The 12,906-nt window shown below is 39.1% G+C and overlaps 1 long non-coding RNA gene across 1 annotated transcript; it reads right to left on the reverse strand.

Annotated features, from left to right (window-relative positions):
* Window positions 1–1,755: 1,755 nt before the first annotated feature.
* Window positions 1,756–10,508, reverse strand: LOC134482877 (uncharacterized). Its single transcript, XR_010059550.1, has 3 exons — window positions 9,747–10,508; window positions 8,598–9,498; window positions 1,756–2,249 (listed from the first exon to the last, which is right to left on the reverse strand). It is a non-coding gene; the product is annotated as an uncharacterized LOC134482877 (long non-coding RNA).
* Between the last annotated feature and the right edge of the window lie 2,398 nt (window positions 10,509–12,906).

The following is a 12,906-nucleotide window of genomic DNA, read 5'->3' on the forward strand; positions in this document are numbered from 1 at the left end:
TCCTGCCAAGACTGGATCCCTTAGTGTAGGGGAATGTCAGGGCGGGGAGGTAGATAGGGGTGGGTCTTTGGGTAGGGAACACCCTAGTAGAAGAAGGGGGAGGTCAGATGTGATAGGGGGGTTTAAGGACGGTAAACCGGGGAAGGAGATAACATTTAAAATGTAAATAAAAGTATCTTACAAAAAAGAAAAAATTGAAAATAGAAAAGTGCTATACTAAAAACTGCAAAATAAAATGGGGAATACACAGGTGTCTGTGTGTATAAAAGTCACACAATATAGAGCTAGAAATCTGCAATATGTAGAACCGCCATGACACCCCTTCCTCATAAGATTCAGAACATGTGATATTTAGAAAAAATATTGTTTTTTTGTCTATTACTTTTAATACACCTAATGTGTTGACAAGAAAAAAATTCCTAGGGGTGGGAAAGATGTAGAAGTACTTAAAAGTACTTGCTGTTCTTATAGAAAATATCAGTTCAGTTTTCAATAGCCACTTAGTGATTCACAAGGTTTCTTAGGCACATATATAATTCAAATATATACATGTCAGCAAAGCATTCATACACATAACTTAAAATAGTTCTAAAATCTTTGTTAAGAATTATAAAAAGGCTTTGATCTTAAAATAAATTTGAGTATTCTGAGCAAGGATGTTCACTGTAGAACACTTAGGGAGATACCTTGTATTTAAAATTGGACCAAGCTTTCTTTCAAATTTTCTGAAAAAAATTAAAAATAGAGAAACATATTCTAAATATCAACAGTCAGACTGCTCTTTTCCTAAATTCTTTATTGCCTCATTATCTATTTGTCCTACCTTCTGCATGGAGTGCAGATTAGGTAAGCTGCTATCAGTCCCTGCAAGGCCATAGTTATCAGAGTGAGGCTTCTTCTGAACAAAGAGTGACCTCCACTCATATGATGTTAGTAAAACACAAAAGGCCTCCAATATTAGTGTTATCCAAAAGATTTGCTAGTTTACTTGTCTTACAGTACTTCAGAAGATGTCTCCTGAGAGGCTCTGCCAGAGCCCTACTGATACAAATGAGGATGCTTGCAGTTAACCATTGGACCCAACAAGGGGACTCCAATGGAGTTGTTAAAGAAAAGACTGAAGAAGCCGAAGGGGTTTGCAACCCCATAGGAAGAAACAACAATATCAACCAACCAGACCCCACCAGAGCTCCCAGGGACTAAACTACCAACCATTGAGTACACATGGAGGGAGCCATGACTCCAGCCACATATGTTGCAGAGGAGAGTATTGTTCAGTCAATAGGAGGAAAAGCCTTGGTCTTGTGAAGGCTTGTTTCCCCAGTGTAGGAGAATGCTAGGGTGTTGAGGTAGGAGTGGGTAGATGGGTGTGGGATCATCCTCACAGAAGCAGAGGGAGGGGGAGGAGGTATGGGAGAGAGGGAGGAAGGGGATAACATTAGAAATATAAATACATAAAATGTCCAAGAAAAATAAAATAAAAAAGATGGGAAAAATATGTCAGCTATTGGATCATCATCACTTATGCATAAGTGTTGGTATTTGTGCTTATTTCAGAGAACCATTATGTATGGTAATTATGAGAAGTTTGTATTAAGAACAAGTAGGTTTGCACATACCTTTAATCCAAACACTCAAGAAGTATATCCAGATGCACCTCTGTGAATTAAAGGTTTTTCTGGTCTACACAGGGACTTGCAGAACAGTAATGTCTACATAATAAGACCCTGTCTCCAAAACAAAACAAAACTCGGAAAACAACAAGACTTAATATTTTTTTAAATTATAAATGTACAGAAAATCTTCAGTAAAAATATTTGCATATAAATTACCAAAAATGAAAGAAAAAAGACTATGAGTTTGAAAGAGAGCATGTGGGTGAGGATTCATCTGAGAGTTCATGTGGAGGAAGGGAGGGAAAGAAAGGAAGTGAGGAAATGATATAATTCTAATTTCAAAAAATATTTAAAAAATAACAATAAATATTTTTCTAGTTCAATAACCAAATATAATGATGGAGACAAAATGTAGAAATCTGAAGAATGTGACCAGGCTCTGTGATGATCCTTCAGTTCTTAATACTTCAGAAAATGCTTGTTGCAAAGAAATCATATAGTTGAACATCACTATGCTATCTTTTTGTCCTTTTGTAAACTGGAAATTCCACTTTACAGAATTTTAAAAAGTGCCTTGAATTTGCCAAATCTTTTATTTAGTACTCAAATTGTAGACACAGCAGGATTTTCATCCTAAAGGAAAAAAAAATACAAGACAATTTTTTAATCAAGGCTCACCTTTTATTTACATTCAAAACAGTCATCCTCAAGTTAAACTCTATAACTAGCAAAAATGTGAAAAGCTTTATATAGATAACTTGTGGATGTCAAAGCACATTCCTGCTCATGTGCAGCTAGCAAATTCCCAAATCTATGCAGGAAAATCATTTTTCTATATTCAATAAATTGGAGTAGTAGCAAAACTCTAAAGTATTATGATAGACTGATTATTAAGATAAAAGATTTGAACATTAAGCAAGCTGGTACATTATAGCAAGCATATTAAAACCAATACATGGATTTGACATATATTTTGGTAGAGGGAGTAAGAATATTGGAGTAAATATGAAAATATTATTTGGAACCATTTCTGTAATCCAGTATTCATGTTTGTTGATATGCAAAACAGCTGGTTAGCTAGATCTGGAATAAATTGTTTCTGTGTTTTTTCCAAGTGATTTTATGCTAACTTTTATCTATTTATTATTGCCACATCCACACTGATGAAGCCAAGACAGGAGACAAGTAGTTATGGACTGTTCCCGGACTGGGACATCAACCATCTTGAGAAAGTTCTTATTTACTTCATGAATGAAAGCCTCTTTGCTTGATAATTTTGGTTATCATTATTGTTATTGTTTTTGTTGTTGTTGTTGGTGGCGTGTGTATGAATGCTTTGCCTGAATGTATGTATGTACACCAGACCTTACAGAGTCTAAAGAAGAGTGCCATATTCTCTTGAGACTACAGTTACAGATGGTTGTGATCTTCTATGTTGTTGTTGGGCATCCATCCTTGGTCCTTTGGAAGAGTAGCCAGTGCTCTTAACCTATGAACTACCACTCCATCTCATGACTGATGGTTTCTCTTTTTTGAGATAAATTCTTTTCCTGTATCCTTGGAAATCCTGGAATTTACTATGTAAACCAGTCAAGACTTAAGAAACACAGAGATATAGATGCCTTTGCATTCTGAATACTGGGATTAAAGTCATGGTGTCTGTTCACAGCAGTAAAACCCTAGCGAAGACAAGTGTTTACTTTTAAATCTTCCACCAGTGTTTTGCCTTGCTTCAAACCCCACTAATCCAGAGATGACAATTATTTGTGAGACATTTTTAAGGCACCATAACTATACCTTCTGTTTGTCTTAAAAATGGACCGTAAAATAGAGAATTAAAAATGTAAATTCACAATTGGTGTTGTTTTAATGAGCTTTCTTTTGTTTGAGAAAGCAATTTTAAAAATTATCTAAAGAAAGGAAGATAATTCCTGTTCCAGAAATTTAGCCCCAAATCATATGGTTTCATTAATATGGCATAAAGAGAGGGAGAATATAACAACTGCAGAGCCTGCAGAAGACAGGATGGAATGGTGGTACAAATTTACGTATCAGTGACAGACATTCTCCAAACGGCTGTATCAGTGAATGACACTGAGCTCAAGGCTAGAATCTCATGATTCACTGTCTAGGAAACATTCATTCTTCCACACAAAAATGTTACCCTTTATTAGAAAACAAAAATGAAACAAAATGAAAAACCTCAAAAATGAACACGAAAGATTACTTTTCCCTGCAATTTCTAAAGTTCCATATCCCAGGCTGTAGCTTTATATAGTTCAGGCTGAATCCTCGGCTAGTTTCAGGGAGGTGTTCTAATCCAATCAGGGCCCAGAATTTCAATATCTCTACATTTCAGTCCTTTCTAGTGCAAAGTCTGTAGTGTTTGCTCACATGTCACACAGAACAAGCACAAGACCCAAATCCCTGGTCAGAAATAGGATTTCTATGATCAATCAAGAATATTCAGTAATGGTTTAATTCCATGTTTAGGAATGATAGTCTATTGAGAACTTGCTAAGGTAAACATTGCTTAGAGGACACAAAAATGTGTTTTCTCCCAGGTTGAGTAAAACTCAGTTATTTTTTCTTTGAGTATTTTCATTTTAAATTCATTAATTTTCTAAGACAGCCCTTTGTAATTCTGTTTTTCCTTAGACTTATTGGAGAATGACAACTGTAGTACATAGAATGGTGCTCTGAAAACTCTTTTTGGCCCATCACCAGAACCAAATATATAGCAATACAACATTATGGAAATACTTATTGTAATGTAAGAGACTGAAACTTTTGTTGCAACTTACAGTCAAAGTTCATAACACACCTTGAGGTCATTTAAGACTGCCCTCCTACTGTATACTTAGTTTGCTTGTTTGACCATTTTAAGAGACCACTATGTTCATAGCAGTCTTATTTATACTAGTCAGAAGATGGAAAGAACCCAGATTCCTTCAATGAGGAGTGGATACAGAAAATGTGGTACATTTACAAAATGGAATTCTACTCAGCTATTAAAAACAATGACTTCATGAAATTCTTAGGCAAATGGATGGAACGTGAAAATATCATCCTAAGTGAGGTAACCCAATCACAAAAGAACACACATGGTATGTACTCACTGATAATTGGAAATTAGCCCAAAAGTTCGGAATATGTAAGATACAATTCACAGACCACATGAAGCTCAAGCAAAAAGACAACCAATGTGTGCATTCTTCAGACCTTTTTAGAAGGGGGAACAAAAATACTCACAGGAGGAAACATGGAGACAAAGTGTGGAGTAGAGACTGAAAGGCCATCCAGAGACCGCCTGACATGGGGATGCATCCAATATACACTCACCAAACCCAGACAATATTGCTGATGCCAAGAAGTATATGCTGACAGAAGCCTGATATAGCTATCTGCTGAAAGGCTCTGACAGAGCATGACAGATACAGAGACAGATGCTCACAGCCAACCACTGAACTGAGAACAGGTTCCCCAAAGGAGGAGATAGAGAAAAGATTGAAGGAGCTGAAGGGGCTTACGACACCATTAGAAGAACACAATATCAACCCACTAGACCCCTACAGAGCTCCCAGGGTACACACCATCCCAAGAGAACACGGGATGGACCTATAGCTCCAGCTGCATATATAGCAGACGATGGCCTTGTCAGGCATCAATGAGAGAAGAGGCCCTTGGTCCTGTGAAGCCTAGATGTTCCAGTATAGGGGAATGTCAGGGTGGGAAGATGGGAGGGAGTTGGGTGGGTGGGTGCACCCTCATAGAAGAAGTGGGATAGCAGGTTTCTAGAGGGGAAACTGGGAAATGGTATAACATCTAAAGTGTAAATTAAAAATGCAATAAAATAATAATGATAAAAGAAAACAACAACGACAAAAACAAACCAAACCAAAACAAAAAGAAACCAATGTAACAATACATATCACTTCCCTTGGACCTCCCATAGAACTAACTTTTACAATCTAGGGTAATGCATAGGTGAAATCTTAAAATTCGTACTTTTCTATGCCCTTGATTCAGATTATGCATATGTTTCATTTGCTGAAACCCTCAAATACAGGGTTTAAAAGCCACCTCCTAAAATAAATATGCCTTTGTAGATACTATTTGATAAAGAGATGTTTGTAATATTGTTTGTTATCTTGACCATTTGAGGTCAGTTGGAGCCAATGATTTAATCCTTTGTCTGTAAAGTATCCCATTCCTTACACACACACACACACACACACACACACACACACACACACACACACACACAAACTCCACCTCCATGTGATGCTAACCTTGCTGTTCAATAAAGACAGAAAAGTTTTTGGTAGGAACAGAGAGACAGACAGACACATGCACACATGCACACACACACAGACAACAGACAGAATTATACAAACCATGTACACACACACACACACACACACACACACACATACAGAGACAGAAACACTAGACAGCCTTCAGGCAAGAACAGATTTAAACTTGTGCAATAGACAAAAGTTAGAAGGCAGAGAGAACATGAAGTAGAGAATATAAATTTGGACTCACTCTTAGGTAATTAAACGACTCCAAGGGAAAAGGCTTCCTTTTCATTCCTTAACACAACTCAGATGCATTACTCACCAATGTGTTTGATTCATTTACATATGCAGAATCTATTAGCTGGTATCATTTTTTTCATAACCATAAGCTGGGAAATAATAAAACTCCCCACCAAGTAGAACAAGTAGCTCTGTCATCTGAAAGGTGTCCTTGGACTCAGAACCCTGTGCTTTCAGGACAGACTCTTAGAACTGGGTTTGTTTTTCTGAGTTCTTACCTCCCTTCAGAGCTGAGATGCCTTTTAACCTATCATGATCATGCCAACACAGTTTCTAGAACATACCAGCCAAACCTGATCCTCATTATATTCATGAAAAATCTATTTCTTAGCTAGAATCTCTAAAGAGAGTTGGGTACTACTGGTGCTTCTTTTTCCCAGCCTATGCAGAAGTGCAATGATGTACACAGAGAAATGTAGTGAGCAATCAGGAAACCATCTATGAAGAAATGGCTAAGCAGTGTAGTATATATGCTAGTTCTATTTCTTGGTGTTTTTTTTTTCCTTTAGAGAAAAATCTAGACTGTTTTCCAAAGTGGCGGCTCTAATTTGCATTCCCAGAAGCACTGCATAATAGTGTCCTTTTCCTAACATTCATATCAGAATTATTTATTTTGGTAATGGACATTCTGACTAGGGTAAGATAGAATCTTAAAAGAGATTCTCCAATAGCTATTTAGACTGAACTTTTTTTTTGTCAACACGACTTGAGAAGAACCCAGATTAACTGCATAGCTGAATCAGCAGACATGAATGTACAAGAATATCTGTTGCGTATTGACTTTACAGACCTCTAGGCAACTACACAATACCCTGATTCTTACCACATACCGAAATTACACCAACATGAAATAAATGGACAGTTAAACAGCAACAAGAGTGCATCAAGAATAAAAGCACCCCCCCATTTAAAAAAAAACCCAAGAAGCAGATGAATTCATCCCAGAATTCTATCGAACTCACAAAATAACTGATAGTAAAGCTACTTAAAATATTCCTTGATGGAAAAATGAAGCAAGGCTTCCAGACTCTTTATCAACCTAGTACTATCTGATACCATGTCAGATAAAAAACATAAACATGAAATCACACTCTTTTGTGGCAATATTATTATCATCACCATTGCTATTTCACATTTCACATACAATACCTCTTGTAGTGTATACTCTCATTTCCTACTCCTACAGCCCTAATTTCCTAGTTCATACTTTCAATTAATGTCCCTCTCTCCCTCCTTCTCTCCCTCCCTCCCTCCCTCCCTCCCATCCTCGTTTTTTTATTCATCTTGTTTTGTGACCCACCAAATTTAACCAGGTCCATCTGGTGAGCCTGGTGAGCACAGCAGACATCGAACTAAAGACGGTGATTCCCCTTTTCCTAAAATCTAACCATAGCCACAGTGTAGAATAAAAGGCGGGACCTTGTGAGTCTGTCCCCTTCTGGGACTGATTAGGGATAGGGCTGGTTTTTGAGAGCAACCAGAGCGGGTATGTGCAGTTCCTATGGGTTACTGATTACCACAGTAATATGGAGTCTGGAGAATTTGCATACTATGTACATTTCACCTTTCTTCTTCGTTTTTTCTTCCCCCCTACTCTTCATCAATATTTCCAAAGGCATAGATGGGATGGTATAACTGACTTGTTTATAACTGCACTGGTATTATTGTCTGCATCTTGGACAGCCTCACCTTTCCGCATTCATCACTGAGATTTCTTTGCTTTTCCTCATTCTTTTAACCATTTATTGATTCTTTGTGAATTTCATTCATATCATGCAATCCCACTCATTTCCTTGGCCCTTCATATCTGGCCAGAGACTTACGGATAAAAATGAGGGTGCTTGCAGCTAACCATCAGACCAAGCACAGGGACCCCAAAGGAGGAGTTAGAGAAAGGATTGAAGGAGCTGAAGGGGTTTGCAAGCCTATAGAAAGAACAATATCAACCAACCAGACCCCCCAGAGCTCCCAGGGACCAAACCACCAAAGAGTACACATGGAGGGAGCCATGGCTCTAGCTGCATATGTAGCAGAGGACGCATTGTCTGGTATCAATAGGAGGAGAAGCCCTTGGTCCTGTGAAGGCTTGATTCCTCAGTGTAGGGGAATACCAGGGCATTAAGGTGGGAGCAGGAGCAGCCTCATAGAAGAGGGGGAAATCGGGGAAGGGGATAACATTTGAAATGTAAATACATAAAACATCCAATAAAAAAGTACCTTTAGCATGCCTCCCAGAAAGACCTGAGCATCCTAATTTAGGTTTTTTTCTGTCTTTTGCTGTTTTTTGTTTTTTGTTTTTTTTTTTCCCAGAAGACTGGTATCCCAAGGCAGGATAACTTGTATCTGAAGGGTTCAAAACCTAGGGTCGAGGGAAAGATACCTGGTTTAGTGTCCTACCAGATCTAGTTCTGGTCTTGGCTGGCGGCAAGCTCCGGAGAAGTCTGGGCACCGAGAGGGTCCAGGGCAGCCTAGCAGCTCCGTGGAAGGCAGCTTGAGATGGATTCTAAGAGGCGGTTCCTGAAGGGGAGAGTGGGCACAGCTGCCTGATCCTAAGCCATTGGGAGGCTGGGAGGAGAGGGTGGGGAGCGTTGATAATGGCTGGGAGGAATTGGGAAGCTAATTAAGTAAAAGAGCCCACAGTCCGCGGGTTTGGAGAGAACGCGTAGAAGGAAGCGGATGTCTGTTGGGCGGGTCGTGGAGGAGTCTTTCCAACCAACCAGACCACAGTGACAGGAAATTCCTCCATTCCCTGAAGGACTCCGGGTGCCCCGGTCCTGAAGTGGAAGGCGGGCCTCGTATTCCGGGACTTGAAAAATCCCCTAGAGTTAGCAATCACCCGCCCAGCGGTGAGAACCGCAGCCCTGAGGCCCTGAACCTCCCAGGTCAGAGGAGTTGCGGGGCTGGGGAACTATCGGAAAAGACCGGGAGTGTGGTTTGGCCGCTGCTTAAGGACGCCACTCTCACAATTCTGTTGTGGATATCTTACCATATCCTGGAAGTTTGAGATTCTGTGAACAGGGGCTTATCGTGATTTTTTTTCTTATTCATTTTACAATATTCAGGAATCTGGCAGAACATATGCGTTATCTGTTGTTTGCAAACAGGGTTCTCTTTGCCATTGTGGAAATTACAAAACTCCTGGACTTTAATTCATCCATGCTTTCTCACTCTCTTGTCTTACCACTTGCTTACTTACTCAAGAGGTTTGTAGATAGTAATCACGCGAGGAACCAGGTTTAGCTGAATCGGAAAATATACTTTATCGGGTGCCACAGCTATACCTGTAAATATTAACATTTACTAAGCAAACTTTTTACTACCCATTAATTTTCTGTCTGAGGTATATGCAGTTTAGGGTATAAATATAGTATTCATAAATTTCTTCATATGCTTAGTTCTAATTTTACACCTTAGGCAAGCCCAGTATTGCTGTGAGAGTGTATCAGGCCGCAGTATTTGTATAATTCGGAAACCGACTACAGATTAAACAGAATTAGCAAGCATCTTTTGAATAATTATGGTCACTCACCTGTATCAGAAAAATGCCTTCTTTTTTCAAGAACAGCGCTCTGCCCCTAGACATCTGCCCAGCTGTTGTTTTATATTTCATGGTTTGTTGACATTGCGTGACTGTGAACTTCTAGGAGGAATGGGAATGCCTAGACCCTGCTCTCAGGGCTCTTTATAGAGACCTCCTGTTCCAGAATTGCAGTAGGGTGTTTTCTGTGAGTGAACAGCAACCTCCCAAACTCCTCCTCACAGTTCCCAGGACTATGCATGGGTGTGAGCTGTGTGTGAATGAGTATCTCATTTCAGAGTAAAGTGAAGTCCTTAGAGGAAACGAGACTTTTTTTTTTTTCAAAACCTTTTCTTTTCTTGCTTGTATCCTTTTGGAGGGTGTTAACCTCTTTTATTTTCAGTCCATGGAAAGTTCCAGGGTGCTTTCTGAAGAATCTTTTCTCCTATGCAAGTGTCACACTCCTTAGCCAGATCCTCTCACCTGTGAAGTAGAGCAAAAAGCATTGGATGTGAAGAGTGAGGAGATGCTAGTAAAGCATCCAGGTATATTAGAGCGATTGAGGGGGGGATTACGGAAGGACTAAAGTGATAGTAATTAGAAACAGGATATTCAACTGGTTTTGCAAGATTTTATTTCATTCAAAATGTTTCTAGAGAATTCCACTGAAAATAATATCAGAATATCTATATTGTAGGTATTAGAAGACTATGTAACAATATTCAGAGGCAAGTACAGTCTTTTTTTTTTCAAAATAAGATTTTATTATTGGATATTTTTTATTTTCATTTACCCCATTCCTGGTTTCCTGTCATTAATCCCATATCCACCCCCCACCTTCTTCTATGAGGGTATTCCCCATCCCCAACCACCAACCTGTTTCGCCTACTCGCCCTGACACTCCCCTACACTGGGGGGCGGGTCCAGCCTTGGCAGAAACAAGGGCTTCTCTTGCCATTGATGCCCAACAAGACCATCCTCTTCTACACATGCAGGTAGAGTCATGGGTCTGTCCATGTTTAGTCTCTGGGTAGTGGTTTAGTCCGTGGGAGCACTGGTTGGTTGGTATTGTTCTTCTGGGTTGCAAACCCCTTCAGCTTCTTCAATCCTTTCTCCAACTGCTCCTACAAGGACCCCATTCTCAGTTCAATGGTTTGCTGCTAGCATTTGCCTCTGTAGGCTCTAGCAGAGCCTCTTAGGAGACAGCTGTATCAGGCTCCTGTCAGCATGTACTTCTTGGCTTCATTAATATTGTCTAGTTTTGGTGGCTGTGTATATATATCATGGATCCCCAGGTAGGGAAGACACTGAATGGCCATTCCTTCAGTCTCTGCTCCAAACTTTGTCACCATATCCCCTGCTATGAATATTTTTGTTCCCCCTTTTAAGAAGGACTGAAACATATGCACTCTGGTCATCCTTCTTAGAGCTTCCTGTGGTCTGTGGATTTTATCTTGAGTAATTCAAGCTTTTGGGCTAATATACAGTTATAAGGGAGTGCATACCACTTGTGATTTGGTTACCTCACTCAGGATGGTATTTTCTAGTTCCATCCATTTGCCTATGAATTTCATGAAGTCATTGCTTTTAATAACTGAGTAGTACGCCATTGTGTAGATGTACCACATGTTCTGTACCCATTTCTATGTTCAAGGACATCTGTGTTCATTCCTGCTTCTGGCTATTATAAATAAGGCTGTTGTGAACATAGGGGAGCATGTGTATTTATTATATGTTGGAGCATCATTTGGGTATATGCCCAAAAGTGGTATAGCTGGGCCTCAGGTAGTACAATGTGGAATCTCAGGGTTGTTTTGATTTGCGTTTTCCTGACGACTAAAGATGTTGAGCATGTCTTTAGGTATGTCTCAGCCATTTGACATTCCTCAGCTGAGAATTCATTGTTTAACTCTGTACCCCATTTTTTAATAGGATTATTTGGCTCTCAGGAGTCTAACTTCTTGAGTCCTTTGTATATTTTGGATATTAGCCCTCTAACAGATGTAGGATCCGTAAAGTTGTTTTCCCAGTCTGTTGGTTGCAGTTTTGTCCTAATGACAGTGTCCTTTGCCTTACAGAAGCTTTGGAATTTTGTGAGGTCCCATTTGTCGATTCTTGATCTTAGAGCATAAGCCATTGTGTTCTGTTCAGGAAATTTTCCCCAGTGTCCATGTGATTAAGACTCTTCCTCACTTTTTCTTTTATTAGTTTAAGTGTACCTGATTTGATATGGAGGTCCTTGATCCACTTGGACTTAAGCTTTGTACAGGGCAATAAGAATGGATCGATTTGCATTCTTCTACATTTTGACCTCCAGTTGAACCAGCACCATTTGGAAATGCTATCTTTCTAACACTGGATGGTTTTAGTTCCTTTATCAAAGATCAAGTGACCATAGGTTTGCGGGTTCATTTCTTGGTCCTCAATTCTATTCTATGCATATACCTTCCCGTCTCTGTACTAATATCATAAAGTGTTTTTATCACTATTACTCTGTAATAGTGATTGAGGTGAGCGATGGTGAGTACCCCAGAAGTTCCTATATTGTTGAGGATAGTTTTTGCTAATTCTGGGTTTTTTTTTGTTATTTCAAATGAATTTGTAAATGACTCTCTCTAACTCTATGAAGAATTGAGTTGGGATTATGATGGGGATTGCATTGAATCTATAGGTTGCTTTTGACAAAATGACCATTTTTACTATATTAATCCTTCCAATCCATGAGCATGGGAGTTCTTTCCATCTTTTGAAATCTTCTTCAATTTCTTTCTTCAGAGACTTGAAGTTCTCACCATACAGATCTTTCACTTGCTTGGTTAAAGTCACACCGAGGTATTTTATATTATTTGGGACTATTATGAAGGGTGTCGTTTCCCTAATTTCTTTCTTAGCTTGTTTCTCTTTTGTGTAGAGGAAGGCTACTGATTTATTTGAGTTAATTTTATACCCAACCACTTTGCTGAAGTTGTTTTTCAGCTTTAGTAGTTCTCTGTTGGAACTTTTGGGATCACTTAAATATACTATCATATCATCTGAAAATAGTGATATTTTGACTTCTTCTTTTCCAATCCGTATCCCCTTGATTTCCTTTTGTTGTCTGATTGCTCTGGGTAGAACTTCAAGAACTATATTGAATAAGTAGGGAGAGAGTGGGCAGCCTTGTCTAGTCCCT

Source organism: Rattus norvegicus, chromosome 1 (genome assembly GCF_036323735.1).
Source record: "Rattus norvegicus strain BN/NHsdMcwi chromosome 1, GRCr8, whole genome shotgun sequence".
Taxonomy (NCBI): Eukaryota; Metazoa; Chordata; class Mammalia; order Rodentia; family Muridae; genus Rattus; species Rattus norvegicus.